Below are 15,074 nucleotides of genomic sequence, written 5' to 3' on the forward strand. Positions count from 1 at the left end.
GTCCAAGCAGAGCTGACCACCAGGGGCCCTAGTGCCCGCACCGCGTGGTCACTCACCTGCTCTCAGCCACCCCGCATCCACAGGACCTGTGCTGTCAGCCTCAGCCCACTGCTGGAGGCCCTGATGGTTGCTGCCCAATGTGGGAGCCGAGCCCCTGTGTTCCTTGGCCGAGTCAGAATGATCATATTCGAGATGAGACCATCAAGAAGACAATGGAAACATCTCAGGGGGAGAAGAAACCCAAACAGCTCTGCAGGAAAAGTCAGCATGTGTGTGTGTGCATGATACGGTATGTGTGTGTGGTGTGTGTCTGTGTGTGTGGTGTGGCGTGTGGTTTGTGTGTACACGCTCACGTGCAGGCACGTTTCTCCCAGACCTTCTCCTTTCAAGTCCCCCCCTCCTGCTTAGAAAATCTTTACAAGAATCTCCTTCCAGCATGGTTCTCCTCCGAACACCTCTCTCAACGCTCACCTCCTGGTCCACGGGGCAAACAACGCCACGACGTCCTTCCTGACTCAGGCAGAGGGCCTTCCCTAGCAAAGGATGGACCAGGTGGACCCACACACCACAGCACTGGGGTGGGGTGACTCTCTCCCTCCCCTTCCCCACGGCAGCTGCTTCCTAATCCAGCTGCACGCAGAGGGCAGGTCTCGGGAGTTATAAATCACGTTCAAGGATGCTCTGAAGTGCAGAACCCAAGCATCTATTCTGCATCCTTATTTGACAGACGAGAAACTGGGATCAGGGAGGGGAGGCACTTGCCCAAGGTCATACAGACAGTGACAGGCACACCCAGGGGCAGAACCCAGTCCCCTGACTCTCAGTGCCTGAGCCAACACACAGCCCTGCCTTCAGGAAGGTTGCAATCCAGCAGGCACAGAGCTGTGTTCTCTCATTCATCCACGCGTGTGTTCATTGGTGCATCTATTCATTCATTCATGCACACGTGTGTACATTCAGCCCACGCTCACTGAGCACCGCTACGTGCGCTTACCGAAAGCACCGACTGTGTGCTCTGGGTGCGTTGCGCTGGCTAAGCCAAGAGCTGCCTTCAGGGAGCCCTGCCTGGCTGTGGAGACAGGACCGACGGTGGGTTTGATGAGCACCCTCACCTTCCACGCTGAGGGCAGATGGGGGAGGGGCTCGCAGGCTGGTGGGATTGGTGGTGTGCTGGTGCCCAGTGTGTCCTGCATGGATTAGAGGAGCCAAGATGGGGCTGCCCAGTGGCAAGTGCCTGGTTCTGGGGCCAGTGACTCTTCCTGTGTCATAGGGTTGAATAAGCTCATTTGAGACGTATGCGTGTGGGGTGTGTGTGTGTGTGTTGTGGTGTGTGTATATGGTGTGTATATATGCGTGTGTGTGTGTGTGTGTGTGTGTGTGTGTGTGTGTGTGTGTGTGTTTGAAGGGGGAGCCCTTGCTCGTTTCTCCCCCAGCAGCCATGACGAGGCAGAGCAGGGGTGGAGTCTGAGTCTGGCGGACCGAGAGAAAAAGAAGTTGAGGGAGGGAAGTGGCTGACTCCAAACCTGAGCAACCAGCCAGACGCTCAAGGACCCCAGCGGCCAGGCAACCTTCCCCCTCCCCAGCCGATACCTGTCCCCCAGCCCCATCTTTTCTTTCCTCCTCCAGGGACACCAAGACCCAGGGGCTCAGTTCTGGCACCTCTCTCTCTCCTCACACTTAACCCCACTTGCTGGGCAAACATCTGCTCCAGGAACAGAGCAGCTGGCAGAGCTGGGACTGAGGGACGTGTGTCCTGGGGAAGGGGATGCCTGGGTTCCAGCCTGGCTCCTGCCAAGCCCTGGAGGAGACAAACAAGAAAGGAAAGAAGGGGTCAAAAATTCCTCAAACACTACCTCTGTGCCCAGTGCCTGGGGAGTGCTTGCACCCACTCCCTGGTTTAATTTTCACAGGTGGGGACTTGCTATCATCAAACCCATTCTACAACCGAGAGCCTGAGGTTCAGAGAGGTAAAGGGGCTTGCCCACGGTCACACGGCAAGACAGCACATGGCTTACACCTGAGCTTATCTGACTCCCAGGCCCCATGCACGTTTAATTCTGCCACATTTCTCTGGGCCTCAGTTTATCCATCTGTAAATGAGGGGGTCGGAGCAGGTTCGAGATAATAAATTGGTTTATCCTTCATGCCAACTCTGGTCCACTGTTAGAACTGCCTGACCACTGTTCTGAGGATTCTGAGCTAAGGCTGGGCTCGGTGGGAAGGAGTACAGTCATCCACTAGCAATGTCTGCCCTGGCTCAGGCACTGAGGGTTATAGCAAGCATGTTCTTTAAGAGCAGACTTTCTAAGGGTCCTGCCAGCTCTGGCGTTTTGGTGCTAGGATGAGTTAATCCTCATCTCTAGTGGTCTTGGGTAAGTCCCTGCACATCTCTGAGGCTCAGGTTCTCACTGGGTCTGGCCCGGGAGCAGCTTCCACCAGCCCCTTTGTGAAGGACAGAGCCAGCTGCTCAGCCTCCCTCTACTCAACCTCTGCTTGTCCCCTCAGCCTTGAGCAGCTGTTGCCTAGCAACAGGGGGTGGGAAACTGGGAGGGGTTTGCAGAATCCTGGAATCTGGGCAAACATTCTGCCTATCTCCCACATCCCAGGCATGGGCCTGGGAGACCCCAAAGTAGCCCCGTGATGGTCCCCAGAGCTGGGGTCCAGGACCAGGTAATGGAGGAAGACAGTTCTCCGGGGGCCATGCAGCTGAGCTCAAGCCCTGGCCTTGCTAGACCAACTGTAGACCTGGGGCTTGTGGCCTCACCTTCCTGAGATGGGTTTCTTCATGCATAACACTGGGGTGACTCATCCCAACCCGGCCGAGGCACAGAGGGAGGGTTACAAAGATGATGGATGTGAAGGTGCCTTAAGATTCTTAACCCTCCAGACCCTTCTCCCTCTGAGGACCTATGTAGAAACTCAGAGAGCGGCTCAGATGTTCATTCCCCTGCCCAGAGGTCAAGCCTGGGACCAAGGTCAGTCTCTAGCCATCTATTACAGTTCCCAAGCACCACTGTGTGTCAGGCGGGTGCTTAGGACATCAGGGGAAGACTTGGGACTCGTGTCTCCCTTCTCAGGTTTGTGACATTGGGGTCCAGCCTGGCCTGGCCTGGCACTTGCAGCACTCCCTAGGACCCTGGGCAGGATGGACAGAGGTCCTTGGTCTCATACACAGATGGGAGCAGGGTCGGGGGAGGGGATCTGCAGAGAGAGAGAGAACCAGGGACGAGGTCTTCAGACAAAGAGGGGTGTAAAATGATGGGGAGGGGACAGGAGACAGCAGGAGAGGTGAAAGCCTATGGGAGAGGGGGAGGGAGGAGAAGTACCGAAGAGAAGAAGAAGAAGGGGGTAGGTGAAAGGCTGGGGGATGCTGGAGAGAGAAGGGGCCTCAGGGTAGCAGAGAGGAGAAGGGAGAGCTGATCTGCACGCTCCCTGGAAACCTCTCGGCGCTGGAAGGGCTGCCAACCAGGAGTCAGAGTGTTCCACTCCCCAGAGCTGCCCAGGACCCAGGGACCAAGTGGGAAGTAGAATGAGAATTCCAGTCTCTTTGCCAGAGCTCTGGAGCCCCCGCTGCTGCCAACAGGCCTTCGCTTAGGTTGCCTGGGATTCTGAGGACCAGGGCCAGGTCTCCACTGCCGCCTCGCTCGCCACACCCCAGGAGGGCAGGGCTCCCTTGTCCTAGAGGCCCACAGGCTCTCGCAGGTAGGGAGAGGGATCTAGGGCTCAGACCCAAAGCAGACATCCCCTCTGTGACCTCCTCCCAAGTGGATACTCAGAATCATCTTGCACTCCTCCCTGCACGGGGAGTTTACTATCCCCGGGGCAGCCCAGTCTCTCCCAGGATACTCTCAGGAAGTGAGGCTTAGTTCCATCTAATGAATGGACGGGAGTTAACTGGAAAAAGAAGGGAGAGGAGGTGCTCTAAGAAGAAGAAACAGCGATGCAAAGGCCCTCCGGTGGACCTTTGACTCACACAGTGGGTCAAAGTCTGAAATCTGAAAGAAGACCCGGGCACTGCGGGGAGGGGCTGGGGGTTGGTGGTGTAAAATGAGGCTGGGGGTGGGGGAGCAGGTGCCAGTCCCTGCAGGGACGTGCAGACCAGAGCGTGGGCTTCAGTCTTCGTGCGTGGAGCAATGAGGAGCCCTTGATGCTTTAGGCTAGGAGGTGGTGCTGGTGTTTGGATTTGCATTTTAAGAAGATCCTCCAACCTGCAGTGGAGAAGATGGGTGAAAGGGGCCAGAGTGGCAGCAGGGAGTCCAGGGAGGAGGCTGCTGCAGTGCTTGGTGCACATGGTGATGGGAGCTGGGGCTGGGGGCAGGGAGTAGTGGGGGGCGCAGAGAACCAGATGGATTGGAGGCCCATTTTGGAGAACAGACAGGTCCTGTGCATGGATGGGGCTGGGGCGGGGGCCTGAGGAGTCTGGGGCAGAGTTGACCGCTGTCAGACAGAACAACTGACCCACACCTGTAGTGTCTTAAAACACTGCTTCCTGGGCCCATCCAGGCCTACTGATTTCAGATCTCTAATGACTGGGTCCAGAACCTACATTTTTAAAAGGTACTTTCAGATTATTCCAAGAATCAGTCCATTCATCACGGGCAATGGCTAGAATTTGGGATGCCCTGAGTCGATTCCCCATTTTACGGAGGAAGAAACAGGCCCCTGAAGGGGAAAAATGCTTTTCCAGAATCACACAGGACTAGTATAGTAGAAACAACTAGCATTAGATGTCTGATCTATTCTTCTTCATGGTTTCCCTTAACCCTGGCCAAGAGCCCTGGGCAGGCTCTGGGGTGCTGGGAAGCACAGGCTTCACCCTCACAACGACCTTGGTTCAAATCCAGATTTCACCATTCCCTGGTTGGGTGGTCTGGGCAAGTCACATCACCTCTGGGAGCCTCAGGAACCTCACCTGCACAGGACATGAGATAGGTGCCTCGAAAGATGACCGAGGCGTTTGCACACGACATAGTGCGCCCTAGGTGCCCAGCACGTGCCCAGCTAAGGGAAGCTCTGGTTATTAAAGTTCATCCCACTGCACCAAGGGCAGCCTCAAGTACAGGTGGGAGTGAGTTTGCATGTATGTGTGTGTGTGTGTGTGCGTGTGTGCGTGTGTGCGTGTGTGTGAGACAGAAAGAGAGACAGACAGAGAGAGATGGGGGGCTTTGAAGTCTCCCCCTGGCCAAAACTATGTTCCTTCTCCTCATGACAATCACAACCACGATGTCTGAAAGCCCACCGTTGCAGCCACACTTCCCTGTAGGCGCTATTCTTTTCCTTGCCTGCTTGAGCACAGAGTTTTGCCGTGGAGGGAAGAGAGGCTGGAGAGGGGGGAGGTGACCTCTCCAAGTGCTACAGGCGGTGGAGGCAGAGCGAGGACCCCAGCCTGGCTATGCTGCACTCCTCGTGGGTCCAGGGCCCCTGGGTGCCGCGGGGCCACGGTAGCAGCAGGAGCATGGACTCCCCGCGGAGCCTGGGGAGGAGGCTGGGCTATGCGCTCGCCATAATCAAGGCGCAATCAGCGCTAATCAGCGTGTTCTTGAAATAGACCCAACTGGATGGGGGAAGCGAGCAGCCGCCTGGGTTTGTATAGCGGCAATCAGAGGGAGGCAATTTTAGATCTGCGGGAACAACAGCTCTTTGTCCGTGCGCAGGGACTATGCCGAGCTCTGCGGAGCCCACTGCGGCTTGGGGATAAAAACACTCCAGTGGGGGCTGCAGCTGCCCCCGCCCACGAAGGCGGGGGGAGCATTCAGGCAGTGGGTCCAGCTGCCTCCAGGGTGAACTCCAAACTCTCTAGCACTGTGGCTGGGCACCTACTATGTGCTGGGTGCACAGACAGCTGCTTTTTTGGTGAGTGGTGGGCTCCCTTTTGCAGGAGAGGGGTTGGAGGCTCAGAGAGGTGGTGGCTTCACTGTGGGTCACTGGGCTAGTAAGTGGCTGAGCTGGGATGGGAATCCAGTCTGTCTGACTCCAGAGCTTGAGCCTGTTCCTTTTATGGGGGACCATCAGACCCTAGGAGACCTTCTCCTAAGTTAAGCGAACACCCTAATGGAACTCTCAGGTCTTGCAAAAATCACAAAGCCTGGGGATTATTGGTTCCAATTTGCAGATGAGGCAAATTGAGGCTCAGAGAGGCAAAGAGACTTGCTTGAGGTCACCCAGATGGTGTAAGTGGTGGAGCCAGCATTCAAACCACATCTGTGAGATGCCAGAGCCCCCAGTTGAAATCACTAAGCTCTGGACTTCTTCAAGGGCCCAATCCCCACCACCGCCTCCAGGAAGCCTTCTCTGCCAGCTCTGGGGCTGCCATTCTCTAACCCTCTGAATGACGCTTGGTTATGGAACTGGCCTGGTGGTTAGGTGTGGCTGGGGTATGCACTTTTGGGGCTTTTGGTGACCCAGCATCATTCCCCGCCTCTGTTGGTGCTGGTACCCCCTGATTTCCCTTTGGGGTAGTAACTCTCAGGCAGAAGGAAAGCTCCCTGACAGCCGGTGCTGAGTGAGGTGGGAAGTGCTCCAGTCAGTCAGGGGCACTGACAGGTGTGAAGGGCCTGATCACAAGCAGAGAATGCACCGGGGAGGGGCGGTGCAGGCCAGGCGGGAAGCCACAGCAGCAGCCCAGGTGAGGGCGGATAGTCCAGCAATGGCCGGAGTGGAGGAGTGTGTGAATTTGAGAGGTACCAAGGAAGAGCACTGGGGAGACTGGCGGAATGTGGGGAGTGAGGAGGATTCTCAGTTGACGAGCTGGCCCACACGCCGGGCATCCTTGATTCCCCTCACACCCACTTCCAAACCCCCAGGAAATCCTACCTTCAAAATATGGCCACAATCTGACACCATCTGCCCTCTCTCTCCAGTCCAACCCCCAAGATCTCTTGCCTGGATGACAACAGCCTCCTCACTGGTCTCCCTGCCTCCACCCAAGCCCCCCACAGCAGCCTATTACAGCAGAAATCAGATTATGTTCCTCTTCTGCTCAAAACCCTCCTGTAGCTCCTTATCTCACATCTACACCAGCCTCCCAGCTGGTGATCTGCCCACCACCTCTCTCACCTCCTTTCTACACGCTCCCCTTGTTCCCCTTGCTTCGGCCATCCTGGCCTCCTAGCTGCTCTGGGAACAGTGCAGATAACCCTCACCCCAGGGCCGTTGCACATGCTGTTTCCTCTGCCTGGAATGCTCTTCCCCAGACAGCCACAGGCTCCCCGCCCTTCTCCCTCCCCCGCTTCCCTGACCATCCTATTTAAAATTTTTAAATATTTTAAATATTTAAAATTCCAACACAACTCCGTACTCCTTGGCCCTCCCTATACCTCTTCCCCACTTTCTTTCTGGCCCAATTATTTATCATCTTCTCTATTGTATATTTTTACTCTTTAAAATATTCAGTCATCTTGTAATAACCTATAATGGAAAAGAATCTGAAAAAAATGTATATATGAATCATATATATATGATTCAGTTTTATAAATATATATAAAATTGAATCTCTTTGCTATACACTTGAAACATTGTAAATCAACCATACTTCAATTAAAAAATATTCATTGTCCAAAAAAAAAAAAAAAAAAGGGCTTCCCTGGTGGCGCAGTGGTTGAGGGTCCGCCTGCCAATGCAGGGGACGCGGGTTCGTGCCCCGGTCCGGGAGGATCCCACATGCCGCGGAGCGGCTGGGCCCGTGAGCCATGGCCGCTGAGCCTGCGCGTCCGGAGCCTGTGCTCCGCAACGGGAGAGGCCACAGCAGTGAGAGGCCCGTGTACCGCAAAAAAAAAAAAAAATTCATTGTCTTGTCCTCCCACTAGAATGTAAGCTCTGTGAGGGCAGAGTCATTGTGGGTCCTCAACCAATATTTGCTGAATGGAGGAAGTGGTTGGATGGTGGTGTCATTTATTGAGACAGGAGGAACAGACTGGTGGGTGTGGGGTTACAGGAGATGAATTCAACTGGGAAACTTGAGTTTTAGATGCCCCAGTGGACTCCCAAAAGGAGCTGTTCAGAAAGCAAATATACAAGCATGGACCTTAGTTTCTTCATCTGTAAATTGGGCTAATAATCCCAGCTCCCTCAATGGGTGTGTGTGGGGAGGGCAGGTCTCCTGAGATAAAAGGGCGGCAGTAATTAGCACACAGTCAGCCCTCAACAAAGAGTGGCTTCCTTGCTAGTGTGTTTCCTTCTCCCCTCAAACAGCTGTGAGAAGCTCACTATAGACAAGTTCCCTGTGACAAGCTTGAAGCCGCTGGCACATCCATCAATGTTTGGAGAGTTATGTGGCGCAGAGGAGGGGTCCTGCCCCATTTGCTTCTCCCTCCTCCTGAGGCTTAGCTCACTGGGCGCCCAGAGGCCTCAGCAGAGGCTGGAGCCGAGGTTGAGGAACGCATGCAGTGGCAGCACCCTCCCCTTCTCTCTCTTGCCGTTTCTTCCAACCATACGAGAATCATTTTCCATTCCCTGCGGGCCTGCGTTTGTAACCAGCCTCCCAGTGGTGAGGAGAGGATTTTTAAAAATAGCTTTATTGATTTTATTTTTTGGAATATAAGAGCAATAGATGTTCTTTGTTAGAGAAAAAATTAGATGGCATAGAAAGAAAGGAGAAAATTAAAGTCAGCCCAAAACGTATCACCCAGACATAATCATCATCTACATCTCAGTGTCTGGCCTTCTCATCTGTGTGCTATATTTTTGTGTCCAAATGGGTTTGGGGCAGGACACCAGGGCATACGGAGCAAGGTAGGGAGTAGAGGGAGGCTGGGCAGGTACCAAGGCAGGGCCTAATGGCGGGGCCTCTGTAATTGCTAGTACACGGTCAGAGCAAACCCACAGTCTGTCCCACGTCAGGTCCATCCCTGAGAAGCTTCCCTGTGCTACTCATATTTTATCATCATTTTCATATTCACCTATCCACACTCCCCTGGAAATTTTCATATTTTTAATACCTTTCCTGTTTATGGGGAGCTCTATAAAACAAATGCCATATAGCCGCTATCTCATTTAATCCTTAGAATAACCAAAAGAGAACATTCCTGTGATTAGCCCCATTTTACAGATGAGGAAACTGAGGCCCAGGGAGGAGAAATGACTTTGTCCAAGGCACAGAGCAAGTTCAGAACCAGGATGCAGGTCTCCTGACTCCAGCGTCCTGAGCAGAGCTACATGTAACAAGAAGCACATTCTCTCCATGTGCCACACTTTAGGCGCACGCCATTGTCTCCTTTAAGCCCCTCAATGTCCCTGACAGAGGGGCTTATTCTGTCCAGTTGCACAGATGAGGAAACTGACATCAGAGAGGTGAAGTCATTTGCCTAAGGCCACACAGCCAGTGAGTGAGGCTGTTGAGAATTGAAGGCAGGGGCATCTGGGTGTTGCGGTAGCACTGCAGACACAGCTCAGGATGGGGCGGGGTGAGAAGGGGTGAATCGTGCCCTTCTGTCAATGGCAGCCTCTTGGTCCCTCATCTGGAGCCTCTGGACCCTCTAGTCTCGAGTTCCAGTCTCTGCTCCAGTTCTGACCTCACTGGTCAGAGCCTGGATCCCAGGGACGGGGGTTGGGTTTAGCAGCAGCGCCACCTGGTGGCTGATTTGCTGCCACCAGAGCCCGTCTGAGCCCAGGACTCCGGGTAGGAGGGCAGTGATCAGGGGAGGGAGGTCCCCCAGCTCGTTCTTCCTTGTGGGAGCCCCAGGTCACCCAACAGCCGCCTGGTATAGAGAAAAAAACCAAGGACTCTGGGTTTGATAGACTTGGCTTTGAATTCCAGCTCAGCCTGTGTGATGCTGGGCAAGTTCCCCCACTTACTTCTCTTGAGTTTGTTTCCACAACTGTAAAGTCGGAATGAATCGCAGTTGCAGGGTAGTTTTGAGGCTAATGGAAAGTACCTGACCCTAACCCAGGTGCATGGGAGGTGCTGAATAAATGATACTGTCAGCGATCAGTAAACGACACTTGCCTTTGCTCTGCTGTCTCCTCTGACCCCTCTCCCCACTGTCTGCTCACGGGGACCCACAGATCAGGCCCAGACCCTCTGCTGGGCTTCTCCTAAGTCACCCTTCTTTGGTTGGGCCCAAGCTCCTGTTCAGACCAGGCTATGAGCGTCTCCTCACTCTAGAAATGGTTCGCTTTGGGAAGATACTCAAAAGGAAGGCAGAGAAGATTCCTGGGAGAATAAGAAAAGCCAAGTGTTGGCTAGAATTAGTCTGACACGCCTAGGTGGGGGGTGGGGGAGTCTCTCTGGAAGAGCAAAGCCTGCGCCACCCTCTCAAGGTCAAGGTCGCGGAGTCCTCAGCCCAGGCCCTCCTCGCCCACCGCCTCCCGTGGTTTGCAGTTCAGGCTGGGCCTCCCCATCACTGCCGGCCGCCCCCTGCTTTCACTCACATTCATGTCAGATTCACTGCCTTGCCCCGCCCCCGGAAAGCATTTCTGAGCTCCCCTCCTCCCCTTTCCTCAAGGCTGCATCCTGCAGGGTGCTCTCCAGAAACACGCTTACCACAAGGTGACCCCAAGTGCCCCCTAGAACTCTGGATGGCTCCATAGCCCCGCAGTAATGACCAAGGGCCCTGATACTTTTACAACTCAGGATGGCTCTCAGTAACTCTGACATACCCTGTGATGATTCTCCATTTTCCCCAGCGGTCCCCTATATACGTGAGTACGGGTACCATCCAGTACCCTCAACCCCTCCTAGCTCCCAAAGGGCTCCGTCACTTACTGAGGGCTCCACATAATTCTGCTGGATTCCTAGTACCCCCTAACTTGTCTTTTAGGTCTCCAGGGGTCCCAATGGTCCCTTCCACTATCAACACCTCACTGGCCCCAAACGTCCCCTTGTCCCTCTCAGTGAACCCCAGTGGCAGGATATCATTTCTGGGAAACTATGGAGACTTCTAGAGGTCCCTAGTGTCACCTGAGGTGTTTCAAGGCTCCTAAAGACCCTCAGATATTTCCCACACGGCCTCCACCACCATCCGGTTCCCCATGGCCATGAATGATCCATCAGTGCTCATGGTGGCACTCAGTGCCTTCCAAAGGTGGTCTATGAAAAGTGCATGGGCCTTGGAGCCGGAGACCCCAGGCCTGTTACCATAGCTCTGCAGATATCCAGTTCTGGGACCTGGGGCAGCCAAATTGACTTCTCTGAGCCCATTTGCTCATTGGTAGAAGGTGAGCACCATGCCAACCCGCACGGGGAACGAGGGCAAGGTGCTACCTATGGGGGAGCCAGCATGGTTTCCAGCACCAGGTAGGTCTTCAGTGCCTATTCATTCCCTTTCCCATAGCTCCCCACTCTCAGGCAAGCTGGGTGTTTATTCATCGAAGCCCCTGTCCCAGGAAGCATCTGCTCTGTGCCAGGACCTGCACTGATGTTGGTGTTACCCAAACCCCTTACTCTGAGAAACTGGGGAGGGCTCACCGCAGCCACACAGCAGGTGAAGTCGCATGATGCGTTATAAGAGTAAACCAGGGCTGGGGGGCGGAACTCTGGTTTTCACCATGTTTCCCCAAAGACATTTTTCTGCCTCTGCCTTTGCTCAGGCTGTTCCCCCATCTCAAATGTGCTTCCCTGCCTGGCAAAGTCTTCCCATCCCTCAAGGTGCAACTCAAGTCTCCAGTCCTTGGTTAAGTGCTTTGGTATGTGGGCTCTAGGCAGACCTGGCAAACCTCGGTCCTACTCAGCTCCTCCACTTTCCATGAGGTATATCCGGTATCAGTTTTTGGCAAATTATTTATGGTCTCTAAACATTAGTTCTTTTATATAAAAAAATGGGATAACACTTACCTGTTCGGTTTGTTGTGAGGCTCTGATGAGGTAATGCAGGCATGACCCCTGGAACATAGTAGGTGCTCAATAAACTGCTCTGATCCTGCCCTTGGCACTCCCTGAGCACTTGTCCCTGGCACGTTCTGCCCTGGAGTTTCTCGTGGGGGTGGTCCTGACAGTCCAGCTAGCCTGAAGCTCTGAGGGCAGTGCCTGTGTGGCTCCTCTCAGTATCCTTCGCGAAGTGGACCTTATTCAAAAGTGAGAGACAGAGAAGGCCAAGAGTTGGCAACAAAGACTGACTCTGCTCCCTAGCGGGTCATGAGGTGCCCCGGCCAAGGGCTCATTTGATTTTTCACAGCCTGTGAGGGTGCAGGGGGCTGAGTATGAGACGGGAGGGCAGAGAACTTCTAGGGGCATCTTGAGCCAGCTATATTTCCTCTCTGGGTCACATTTTCTTCACCTTTCTACTAGTGGCCAATCCAAGGCCCGGAGAAGTGGGCACACTTGCCCGGGGCCACACTGCAGAGCTCAAACTGGCTGATGAAGACTGGAGAAGACAGAGCAGCTTCTCCCCATGCACTTGCCCCTGTCCAGAGGAGCGTGGGCACCTCTCCTCTTGACTAGGAAGGGCAGGGACTCAAGACAAGGGGCTGTTCCACTTTTCTCAATACCCCTAGTCCTGGGTCCAGGCAAGGAGCACGGTGCATGCTCAGTAAAACCTACCGAATACATGACCCTATTTTCCAGAATTTGCAGTTCTCAGCCCAAAGTGCCAGCTATTTGGTGCCTGATCCCCTCCCTCAACCCAGAGAAAAATATCTTAGGCCTCCCCTCTCCTCTGGTTAATTGCAGCACCTAATAGAGCTAGGCTGCAGAGTCACACTTGGCCAGCAGGGGTTGCTAGACACACTGCAGCCTGCAGGTCTACTGGGTGAATTAATGCCACAAGTTACCAATTCTGTAAGCTCGGGAGTCTGCAAATCAGATTTCCTGGGAATGAGGGAGACCCACATTTCCATGACGCAGCCTCTTTGTGCCTTGCTGCTGATCACTGCCTAACACAATATACTTTCAGACACAAGGAGGGCACGTGGGCAGGGGATGGGTGACTGAACCGATCCCCGTGGCTCTGTGAAGTTATAAGGTACTCAGGGACCCTCTGGGGAGTCACAGGGATTTTCTGAATTCTGGATCTTTGTGGGATGCTTTCCCTGTGAGCAGATGTTACCACCTCACAGATGGCAAGAGGCCAAGACAGGTTCAGGTGGACCTGGATTTTAAGCAAAAGAGCCAACCAGACAGGAATGAGCAGACCCTGTGTGCAGATGACCTTGCTGTGCCACGTGCTAGCAGGACAAGGCACACTCCGTGGTCCTGAGCCACTGTTTGGAAATCTCAGACACAGATTCAGAGATTTTTGTCTAAGCTCTGAGCAGCAACACACTTTGAGAGCTTAGGCACAATTCTTTCAGGATAATGATAACCAGTGTGAACACAAAGCTTTACCATTCACACCCAGAGTTCATAGGATCTCACAGTCACCCCAAGTTTGAAGCAGGAGGTATGATCCCCATTTTAGAGATGAGAAAACTGAGGCTGCCAAAGGTGGACCCCAGAGCCCAAAGCAGAGGTGCATGCTCCAAATCCTTGTCTCCTTCCACCCCCCGTTGCCTGCCTCAGACACGCAGGGCTGCCCCCTAGGACAGCTGCGTGAGCTTTGTGGCAACCGTTGCTGCCATTGCGGGGTGGCTCTCGCCTTCTCTGGGTCTCGTAGCCTGAGGGAGAGAGTAAGGTGTAGTGATAAGGGGACTGGGCTTTGGATTCAGACAGAGCTGACTTCTCTTTTTGGTCCAGCTATTTACTAGCTGTGAGGCTCTGGGCACATGGCTTGACTTTTCTGTGCCTCAATCTCCCCTGTCTGTAAAGCAGGGGAGGTAACAGACAAATAACGTGGGGTTGTGGTAGGATTTAAAGAGAGAAATTTTGTAAAGCACTTAGCACACAGTAGACATTCAGTGCATGGGGATCACATGAAAGGCAGTGTGGGCTCCTGAAACAGCCCTGGGTGTTTCTAACTTGTAATCCCCAGTTGAAACAGCAACCTCCAAATGCCAAGATGGTTTGGCAGGAATATCACGGAAGTAATAAAACAGGAAGAACCAGCCGATGAATACCACTCTGCCAGGAACAGCCACAGAGAGTTTGTTCACTTCTTTAATTTTTAAAAATGAGTAAGCTGACAATCGTGTACCCTTTGAATACCCAATAAAAACGTTCATTATGCAAAACAGTACAACCTTTTTCATTTTTTAATAATACTGTAAATATTTCAGAAAGGATGTATTGTTTCTAATGAATATCAAAAAAGTCACTGCAATGACGTTTCGCCTGCCCCCGCATTTCCCTCCCCGCCCCCCAAAGTTACCCAAATACTAGTAGGAAATTACAAAAAGCAAAGAACAAAAACCCTCCCTCCGCCCTGCACCATGAGTCCCCTGAAGTAAGTGAAGTGTTAAGTGCCACAAGTACAATGCGGCTTGTCCCCAGCTAGGCCGTGGGGCTGTGCACTGGTGACAGTGGTTGGTGGAGAACCGGTAGCAGCAGCAGTGGGGAGACCCCTCCCCGACCTGTTGGGAGAAAAGCAGACGATGATGGACACAGACAGGGGCTCAGCCGGAGCCCCGGTCTTCCTGCATCCATTTCCTGGGCCCACCGGAGCAGACAGCTCACCCCCGACTTGCCTAGGGGGCGCTTGGCATCCCTCTTAGCAAACGCGGGCTTCAGATGGGGGCTGGCCGGGGCAGAGAAGCTGGGCATTTGGGCCAATCAAACACGCAGGTTTATTACAGGAAACTAAATCCTCTGTTTGGAGGACACTCGCATTTCCACCGAATAAGATAGGGAACATAAAGGAAAAGGATAAAGAATGCACCTTCCCTGTCCCCAAATAACTCTGGATCCAAGGCAGAGGCTTGCCGTCAAATCCAATTAAAGAAGAGAGGGGTCAGCCAGGGAGGCCTGGCGCGGCACCAGCCACCACCCCAGACCCTAGGGCTGTGCCGAGGGACCGGTGGGAGCCCCCATCTCCCCATCAGTGAGGCTGAGGCTTCTCAGCTCCCTGGCCAGGGAGGCAGGTGGGTTGGCTCCTGGGAAAAAGATAGGGAAGAAGCCTTGTGAAAATTCCAGGGTTCTGCTGGTGACAGGAAGGGATGGGGAGGGACTGGAGGTCACAGGATGGCAGGAGAGGGAAGAGGGCAGGGGCGACAGCCAGAGGGACCAAATGAGGCAGGGGGACAAAGAAGGGGCTGGAGGAGGAAACCAG

Source organism: Phocoena phocoena, chromosome 10, assembly GCF_963924675.1.
Source record: "Phocoena phocoena chromosome 10, mPhoPho1.1, whole genome shotgun sequence".
NCBI classification, from domain to species: domain Eukaryota; kingdom Metazoa; phylum Chordata; class Mammalia; order Artiodactyla; family Phocoenidae; genus Phocoena; species Phocoena phocoena.